Source organism: Diceros bicornis, chromosome 35 (genome assembly GCF_020826845.1).
Source record: "Diceros bicornis minor isolate mBicDic1 chromosome 35, mDicBic1.mat.cur, whole genome shotgun sequence".
In the NCBI taxonomy this organism is placed as follows: domain Eukaryota; kingdom Metazoa; phylum Chordata; class Mammalia; order Perissodactyla; family Rhinocerotidae; genus Diceros; species Diceros bicornis.
The window spans coordinates 26,329,288-26,339,546 of NC_080774.1; the positions used below are offsets into that span (position 1 = coordinate 26,329,288).

The window sequence follows — 10,259 nt, forward strand, 5'->3', positions numbered from 1 at the left end:
ACCATCAACTGAATACAGATTGCTGTATACGTAGGTTACTATATGTGAACCCCATGGTAATCACAAAGCAGAAACCTATAATAAATACACAAAAAATTAAGAGAAAAGAACCCAAGCATAATACTGAAGAAAGCCATCAAATCACAAGAGACGAGAGCAAGAGAAGAAGAAAGGAACTGAGAAGAACTACTAAAACAACGAGAAAAGAAAGAAAAAATGGAAGTAAGTACCTCCTTATCAATAGCTGCTTTATTTTTTTTTAATTTTATTTATTTTATTTTTTTCCTCCAAAGCCCCAGTAGACAGTTGTATGTCATAGCTGCACACCCTTCTAGTTGCTGTATGTGGGACGCGGCCTCAGCATGGCCGGAGAAGCTGTGCGTCGGTGCGCACCCAGGATCCGAACCCGGGCCGCCAGCAGCGGATCGCGCACACTTAACTGCTAAGCCACGGGGCCTGCCCTCAATAGCTACTTTAAATGTCAATGGACTAAATGCTCAAATTAAAAGGCATAGGGTGGCTGACTGGATAAAAAAACAAGACCCATATATATGCTGCCACAAGAGACACACTTCATTTCTAGAAAAACACACTGGATGAAGCAACTTTCTGTGGATGGAAGAGAATTGACCTCAAGAAGTCTCACAGCACTGAGGTGAGGATGTTGCAATGTGCGTGAAGAGCAGAATAGGAAGAAAAATCCCCTGTTCCCCGTGACACCAAAACATGCTCTGAGGAGAGGTCCCTGGTGAGGGGCCCTCAGGCCAATTCTGACCCCAGTGCTCTTCTCCCACCTCCTCAAACACTGGAATCCACGTCCTGCTTTTCTTGAAGTCTCTCTCAATGGTACAGAGCTTTCTCTTCCTCAGGTAGCATTTTTTCTTTCCTCACATTGAGAAGCCAGTCTATCTTCACCACGTCTCATTTTTCTCATCCCCCCTTCCTACTGGGGCTGCTTGTATTTCACGTCTAATGTTTCCTCAGCCCTGAGCCCAGAGCAGCCTCACAAGCAATAACCCTGTGAGGCTGTGGCGGGACATGCTAGATAGTGTTGAGGATACCCATGGGCCACCTGGTGTGACAGGTGACAAATTCCATTCTGGAGAAAGTTAAAGGACAAAGAGAACTAAGCTTAGGGGGTAATAAATGGAATCAGGGGTCATGTACTGAGCTGGATGGGGAAGGAGGGAGGAGGGAAGGGGAGCAGAAGAGGGATTTCCGGCTTCCAGCCAGCTGCCTTCCCTGATGCTTGGGCTGCACCATCTGAGGCCACCAGGGGGTAGTGAGTGCCTGGACTTGGGAAGGTCTTTGCTGTGGCTTCCATTGTCCTGGATGAAATTTCAAGAGCTGCTTCTCTTTGAGCCCCTCTTGTGTCCTGAAGTGGTTTAGCCCCCAAGAAATCATCTTCTAAAAGGGCTAATAAATCAACCAGGGCTCAGCCTCAGGCCTCAGTCTCAAACCACTGCAGAGACAGAGGATAGAGTGATTCCTGAAAACCCCTCCTAACTGAGGGGACTAATGGTTGAGGGCCCCAAGGGGTCCTTAGCTTTGCCTTTGACACCAGGGAAACGGAGCAAAGGGATCTCTATCAGCCAGCCTCGGACCTTGTGCTCACCTTTGGCCCACACAACACAGAGGGCATTTCTTGGATTTCTCACCAAGGAACCACCATATCTCCATAACAGGAAAGATGGGGATACCCCTGGGCTGGCTCCAGTTCTGCATACTGTCATAGGATCAGTCTGCCCTGGCTCAGAACATGTTAGAGAGTTTTAATCCTTGAGTAAGTTCTGCTGACCAGGGTTGCAGAAATATCTAGAATCAAGGACCAGGTCAGAGGGTATGAGGAGAGGCAGGTGCAGCAAGCAGATTTACATGGAGGCATCACCCAACTCTGAGGTAGAAGTAAGGGGTAAGAGACGTGTGGGGGAGCCAGGCCCAGGGTTCGTGTCTCAGAAGGCAGTGCTCTTGGGGCAACTCCACCATGGCCTGGGCTCTGCTCCTCCTCACCCTCTTCACTCAGGGCACAGGTGAGGCCTCCAGGGAAGGGACCACAAGATATCTGGGCTGATCCCTTGTCTCGTCTTCAGGCTCATTGAGATGTCAACAGTGAACTCACCATAGTGTATTTTTCCTCCTTTCAGTGTCTGGGGCCCAGTCTGCCCTGACACAGCCCCCATCTGCTTCTGGGGCTCTGGGTCAGTCGGTCACCATCTCCTGTGCCGGAAGCAGCAGTGACATTGAGGCTTATTTGTATGTTTCCTGGTACCAACAGCACCCGGTCACAGCCCCCAAACTCCTCATTTATGATGTGAATACTTGGGCCTCAGGGATCCCTGCTCGCTTCTCTGGCTCCAAGTCTGGCAACATGGCCTCCCTGACCATTTCTGGGCTCCAGGCTGAGGTAGATGCTGATTACTACCTAGCTCATATGCAGGCAGTAACACTTCCCACAGTGGTTTCAGTTCATGGGGAATTGAGACCAAAACCTCCTCTGAGCTCACTCAAGTCCCTTCATCCTAAACACAGGCTTTCAATTTTCCTTGTTATTATTTCATTTTGAAATAAATATAAATTTAAATAAAAATTTAAAGAAAATGTAAAGAACCCCTGAATAACCTTTTTCCCGATTCATCAGTTTTTAACAATTTGCCCTATTTGTTTTTCATTATATCTCTTTATTTCTCATCTCTCTCTGTATATATATGTATGTGTATATGTGCATACACATTCATAAATATACATACACAACGCAAACACACACACACAAAAAAAACATTGATTTTCTGGATCCTTTGAAAGTAAGTTGTATCTATTACCTCCTAAGCCTTAGTACTTTTTTAAGAGAATTCACATTCCGTAAAATTCTTCATTTTACGGTGCATAATTTAGTGGTTTTTAATATAGTCACGGTTTGTGCATCTGTTGACATTTAATTATTCCAGGACATTTTCATGCCCATAAAGAATCTCCTCATCCATCAGTATTCACTCCCCACTTCTCTCATCCTTCAAATCCTCACAACACTTAATTTATACCTATGTCTGTGGAGTTGCCTATGCTAGACATTTCACAGAAAGGGAATCCTACACTAAAGGGCCCTTTGTGTCTGGATTCCTTTGCTTATCATGTTGTTTTCAAAAACCATCCATATGGAAGCATATAGTATCAGTACTTCACCACTTCTTATGACCGAATAATATGACATTGTATCAATATACCCCATTTATTTATCCATTGATCAGTTGATGGAATGTCATTAATTTTTCTGTCTCTTCTTGTGTCACAACCCAAGGGTGAGTGATCCTTTCAGGATCTAGGGCAACAAAATTCTAAGTTTACCTGACTTCACATGACAAAATAAAAATATCACATTCAGTCTCGGGGAAAACTTTAGGAGATAGCCATGCTACCGTCTTCTCTTATTCTTAGACCCTCCTAAGGATTGCACACTGAAGGGCATCCTTCCTTCTTTTCTACCTGTTATTTGAACATATCCTGGAAATGCTGGAGAGAGCAGGGTGGGGTTGGGCCTCAGTTTCATCAAAGTAAGAGTGAACTTTGTCCCACTTTTGACTCTTTCTTTTCCTTTTCCAGTTTCTTTTTTTCTTCCCTTGAGGAAGATTCGCCCTGAGCTAATGTCCACCGCCAATCTTTCTCTTTTTGTATGTGAGCCGCTGCCACAGCATGGCCACTTGCAGACAGGTGGTGTAGGTCCATGTCCAGGAACTGACCCCAGGCCATAGAAGTGGGGGGCACTGAACTTAACCAGTAGGCCAGTGGGGCGGTCCCCGTTTTCCGGTTTCTTTGTACAAAGCTTCTAGGTGACTGTTTTTTCCATCTCCAAAGGCTACAAACTTAGATTTTTCACCTTATACTGGCGGTTTCTCACAAAACCTTTCTCTACATCTACATTGTTCTGAGTTCTTAACCATGTAGCTAAGAAAATAAGAGCATTCAGGTACATTTCAGTTTATTTTTCAAAATTCCTTTCATTATGAAAGAGATCATCCCTAAAGAAGAGTGCGTGAAATGATCATTCACAACTTAAGGAAGAATAATAATTGGAAACCACATCTTCCTCCCTGGCCTTGTCTTTTTGGATTTCTGGTCAAAACAAATTGTTACTTTAGTTAATCTGCACGGTTAGACACCTCCTGTGACAGGGCCTGTGTCCATGCCAAGTAGCAGAATGACAAAGAGAAATAAAAGTAATGGTTTGATTGTCCAATAGGAGCTTACTTGGAGAACAGCTCCTAAGGAGAAAGGACTGGCTCCACAGCATCTGCTGTCATTGTTGCCACCACAGGAGACTTGCTTGAGACTAGGGCATGGGAAACAAGAGAGAAAAACAAAAGAAAAGGAAAATGTGAATGTCTTTAATTTGCTCTGAGCATTAAGAGCTCTCTTTCTCATCTTCAGGCCAGAACAAGAGAACTTCTGGACAGCTCTTTCTACCTCACGCTGGTGTCCCTTCCAGCCTCCAGCTGCCTGAGTCTGTGCCACAGGACACTGAAGGGAAAACGGTAAACTCTCTCAGAGTCAATGAGATTGCAAATACCAGTGTCTTCCCACTGTCTGCCTCATATGAATTAACTTTTCTAGGTACTGTAATATTTCCCCCATGCATTCTGTTGAGGTTTTATAGCTGCATCTGGGAGAAAAGGGTAGTGCATGCTTGCTACACCTTAAATGGACCTTGTACCTGATAAAACTACTGGTGCTCCTTGTCGTCCCATGGGGTTCCCTCACACCTCTGCACCCGCTCCTCCGTGCGGCATGTGGGTGAGTGGCCAGGAAGTGACTGATCAAATTCTGAAGTTTGATGGTGCAGGTGTTTCAGAACAAAGAAATATTGGTGAGGACGTGACAAGACTGCAGCTGGGAGACCCTATCACCACCCACTAACTACCAGATAGCAGGTGTTTCCCTGGTGGTGGGTAGCGACACCTTCCTAACTGTAGAGAGATCCTGAAGAGTGGGCGGTGAGCAGAAGACACAGACAGGAGAGCATCAGGCTAGGGATGGTACAGAGACACAGTCATATCATAGCAGAGACTCTGAAGGACCAGGAGCTCATTAACATGAGGGACATCAGGTGATTTTTCCCTCTTCTGCAAGTCAGATAGAAAAATTCAAGGTCCTGATCTTCAGAACATCAAAATGTTTGAATCTCTTCAGATAAGCTGTCCAGGATACAGAAGTATCTAGAATCAAGGACCAGGTCAGAGGGGGCTGAGGAGAGGCAGGTCAAGAAGCAGATTTGCATGGAGGCCCCTCCCTTGTCTGAGGCAGGGGGAAGGGATAAGAGATGTCTGGGGAGCTAGGCCCAGCGTTGGGGTCTCAGAAGGCAGTGCTCTTGGGGTGTCTCCACTATGGCCTGGGCTCTGCTCCTCCTCACCCTCCTCAATCAGGGGACAGGTGAGGCATCCAGGGAAGAGACTACGGGGACAACTGGGCTGATCCTTAGTCTCCTCCTCCTCAGTTTATCTGGGACACCAGCACTGAACTCACCAGAGTGTGTTTTTCCTCTTTTCAGGGTCCTGAGCCCCATCTTCCCAGACTCAGCTTCTCTCAGTGTCCAGGGCTCTGGGATAGTCTGTCACCATCTCCTGTGCTGGAAAAAGCAATGATATTGGGGGTTATGACTGTGTCTCCTGGTACCAACAGCACCTGGGCACATCCCCCAAACTCCCAATTTATAAGGTCCATACTTGGCTCTCAGGGATCCCTGCTTGCTTCTCTGGCTCCAAGTCTAGCAACACGGCCTCCCTGACCATCTCTGGGCTCCAGGCTGAGGATGACGTTGATTATTACTTTTGTTCAGTCACCAGCAGTGGCAGTTTCCAGAATGGTCCAAGTTCATGGGGAAGTGAGACCAAAAGCTCCTCTGAGCTCACTCAAATTTCCTCACTCCTCATGCATGCTGTCATTCACTGTTTCTTTCTCTTATGTTGAAATAATTACAAACTAGCCGAAATACTGCAAAATATTATAAAATCTCCCATCTATTTATGACCTAGATTGATGAACATTTAACATTTTGTCATTTTTGTCTTATTATTCTGTGTCTGTGCATGTGTGTGTATAAGAATATACATTGTCACACAACACAAATATTTCATTTTCAGAATCATTTGGGAATAGGTTGTATAATTCATATCCTTTACTTCTTAATAGTATTTCTTTTAGATGTATTGCACGTGCCATCAAATTCACCATTGTGAATTGTGAATAATTCAGTAATTCTAGTTTATTCAGAAAGGTGTGCAAGCATTACCACTATATATGTCCAGGACACATCATCATCCAAAACGTAAACTTCGTACAACTCAGCATCACTCCACGTTCCCCCACGCCCTTCTCCTGGGTAAACATCTTCTACTTCCTGTCTCTGTGGTTTATTATTCTGCACATTTCACATAAAGGATTTCATACACTATCTGGTCCTTTGTCTATGGCTCCTTTCACTTGGCATGATGTTTCAAGGTTCATCCGTGTTGTAGCATGAATCTGTGCTGCATAACTATTCCATTTTAAGGTTATGCCACCTGTTATTTTTGCACTCATCTGCTGAGGGAGTTCATTGATTCACGGTAATTTGGTTCCACCATCTCCAAAAAACCACAAGGACATTTTTCTTCACTTATATTTGCTCTTCCCCATGGAAACTTTCTCCACTTCTACCTGTGTTCTGAGTTCCTGTGTATCTAGCTAGAGAAGGAAAAATATTCAGGTACATTTCCGTTTAATTTTCTAAACCTTTTTTTTATTATGAAATTCATCATTTCTCCAAAAGAGATTGTAAATTGAATATTTACAATTTCAGGAAGAATAATGAATGGAAACCACATCGACCCATAGCACATCTACCCACCCAAAGCCTCTTCATTCTTCCCACTGCCCAATTTGCCTCAGTGCTGATGTTGGTGTTAATCATTCTATTGTTTTCTTTACATTCCTCCCCCACACCTTCCCAGGGTGCATCTCCAAAGAACACATAGTTTGAAACTGTAAGAACTAGACACAAACTAGCTGAGTGAGGAAAGGATAATGTAGCTATCAGGTGAGGCCCCAGCAGGCAGTGACCCTAAGAGAGGTGCTCAGTCTTGGGGGGAAGTCCCCTGGGATCAACTGGAGCCCCTCCTGAAGACAGCAGTCAATGCCCCAGAGGAAGAGAAAGGATCCCTAGATTTGTGTATCTGTCCTTGCCGGATGTGGGCAGGTCCTGGTTCTCCAGTAGGAATACTGTCAGCGATTATCTGCCCCACATTTTCTGTGCCTTTGCTTAGTATGGATCCCAGGAGCAGTCTGAGATCACTTCATTGGGAGGAAGAGAGATTATTCTTGGCTGATGGGGACCCTGTGACATGGCTCTTGTCAAGACAAGCCTAGCGCAGACAGGATGTAGAAATGAAAATCCAGGCCACCCATACCTGAACATTACAGGATGCTGTCATTGCTGGCAGCCCCTGGCAGATGTGCTTCCTCATAGGTGAATCCTTCTGGCTATTGCCTATCAGGGAAAGGCACTAATGGAGAGGACCATTAGAGAGAGGTGGGCAGAGGACACAATGTTCGTGAGGCACATGGGGTTGTCCTTACCATCCCCACAGACTCCACTCTGCCTGGACTCCCCTCACCCAGAGACGTGAGCTTTACCCTCTGTGCAGGGAGGGGTCATGGGCAGTAGTCAACCAGCCTCACTACCAGGAGGAGAGAGGATCTGGAGATCCACCTGCTTCTGGAACAGCTTTCACTTATTTAATTTTTAATTTATATCAACTCATCTCTTCCATACTCACAACTGATCGAGATTTAAAAATAATATGTCAGGTTGCAACTTTTGCAGACTTGGGACTGGACTTTGTCAGGTCTAAGTCAGTTAACAATTGTCAATATGCATCCTGGCTTCCAAATTTCTGTTGTTGTCTCTATCTCTGTTCCTTTGTCTCTTGTAGAAAACTCTGGCATATGCCTATAACCTTCCATACAGTTTTAGTGGGATTTAGGAATAGTAGACCTAGTTGGGTATTCACTCAATTTCACCTGCAATGGCCAGAACGAGGATCTTCTTGTGACTGGAGTTTCTGTTGTAAGGGTTGGGAGAAGGGAGAGAGATAGAAACGATGTGATAGATTCCTCAGGGAGCCAACTTCTGTAGTTGATGTTTTGCTAATAAATCAATAATTAATGGAGCCAAAGAGAGGTCTGGAAAGGTGTCCACACAAACAAGAATTGTTTATAATGAGCCTTGAGGTGGTTTTCTTCATGTGTGTTATGTTTGGGATTTGGTGACCTTCTGGAGATGTGGTTTGTTTCTGTCACTGTCTCCTCTCCTTTGGAAATTCAAATTATATGTGTTACTCGGTCACTTGAATTGGTCCCACATTCACTGATAATATTCCATGTTATAGAATTAATTTTTCCCTGTGTGTTTGCTTTGGACAGTTCCATTGCTGTGATTGGAGGTCACTAGTTTTATTCCCAGGACCCAATCTGCCATTAATCCCGTCTTGTGCACTTTTCATTTACAGTACCTCCACTTTGTGCTTCATTATATCTTCTGTTACTTGGCTAAGAATTTCAATATTTTCATTCCTTTTCCGATGCTTTGTTTCCTATATCATTTTTAAAAAGGTGGTTTAAAGTCTTCATGAGAAAGTCCAGCATGTCTCTCAGATAGGAGGTGCCTTTTTAAATTTTGACTTTTATTACAATTGAGCACATGTCGAGTATTTTGGATTCTATCCTGGAAGTAGCCATCATTCTACGATGAAACAAGGGGTCTTCTTTAAATCCTATATTGATACTTTGTTTAGCTGACTATCTGCCCATGCAGTCCAGGTTGCTTTTCTTGTCCATCTTCTGTGAGCTGTGGTTTCTGCATCAGCTCAATTTAAAACTGTTTAGAGTAACAGACCGTCCTCTTTCCAAATTGCGCCTCCCGTCAGATCCCCGAACCCCTGTCCTGGAAGTGCCCTGCACGTGGACTGTCTCCCCATTAGGATGAACCCTTTCCAAATGGCCTCTTTGTTCCATAAGGGAAGAGAGATTTTGTGGTTCTTTCTCCAGTTCCTCAGGAATTCTCACAGCTATCTGGTTTCCTTGGTGAAACGATTACGTTTCTAGCTGGAATTCAAGTTACAAGGAATCGCTAAGTACACAAAGAACTAAACCACTGTGTAAGAATTTGTTGGGCTCCTGAATGAAACTGGGTTTAAGTTCAAGAAGACCTGATAGGGGACCAACTCTTCACTTTCCTGCTTTCAGCACTGATGTCCTGTGTCCCAGATGTGCACTCATTCCTGTCAAACCAGGTGATGGTCACCCCATCTCATAGTTCAGTCTTTCTCATAATGCTGACATGCTTCCATTTGTTTTCAAAATTCCTTTCCAATTTTATTCTTTTGTTTCCAGAATATGGAAAGTACCTTCATGCACTAATCATTTAAGACTGGAAGAGTGACACAGGTTGACCACTTATCGGCTGGTCAGAGCACCAGTGTGATGAGATGTCTTCTGCTGGAGACACAGATGGAGTCCTGAGTGGCAGCCCTGGGTCAGTGAAAGGCTTGGGGGATGGTCCATGCTATGGGGTGTCTGTCCTGTGGAGACAACCTACTGTAGGGGGAGGAGCTTCTGTGCTGGTTTTCATGTTTGTTCTGACCCAGGACTTTCTCCCTGACTGTAGAAACAGGACTGAGATTCTCCATGAATATTCTACGTGTGTGCATGAGGACTGGGAGCCTCTAATGCCTTTTCTTCGTTTCTGCTTTTGAAGGTGGTATGATAATTTCCTCTTAAGGGGATAATCACAATATTTTGTAATGGGAGCAGTAGATGGAAACCCTGTAGCCAGATCTTGAACACCAGGATCTTTCCAAATGTGACATTTCTGGAAATACCACTGCACTGTGCATCTTGTTTTTTGGTGACTATGGTGGGGAACTAGGCACCTGCATTTTCTCAAATATCACTATAATTGTAACTGTATATATGGGTTGTGAAATTTTTTTTGAAGATGAGAGTGTAGTCATTATTGAGCGGAGATTTGAAATGTTCTGGTGTTCTCACGTTAACAACATCCTCAGTGTTTTACTGTCAATGCAACCAGAGAATCAGTTCCTCAGACAATTGCCATTCAATTTCTTGTTGGATTTTTAGGTTAGATGTCATACATTTTTCATAGCGTTACTTCTAGATATTTCATCTTTTAAAAAAGGTGTGTTTGTGAAAGGAAACATAAACTTTGATTT

At 44.2% G+C, this 10,259-nt stretch overlaps 1 pseudogene; it reads left to right on the forward strand.

Annotated features, from left to right (window-relative positions):
* Positions 1-1,984: 1,984 nt before the first annotated feature.
* On the forward strand, positions 1,985-2,523 carry LOC131398581 (immunoglobulin lambda variable 2-8-like; annotated as a pseudogene).
* The last annotated feature ends 7,736 nt before the right edge of the window (positions 2,524-10,259 follow it).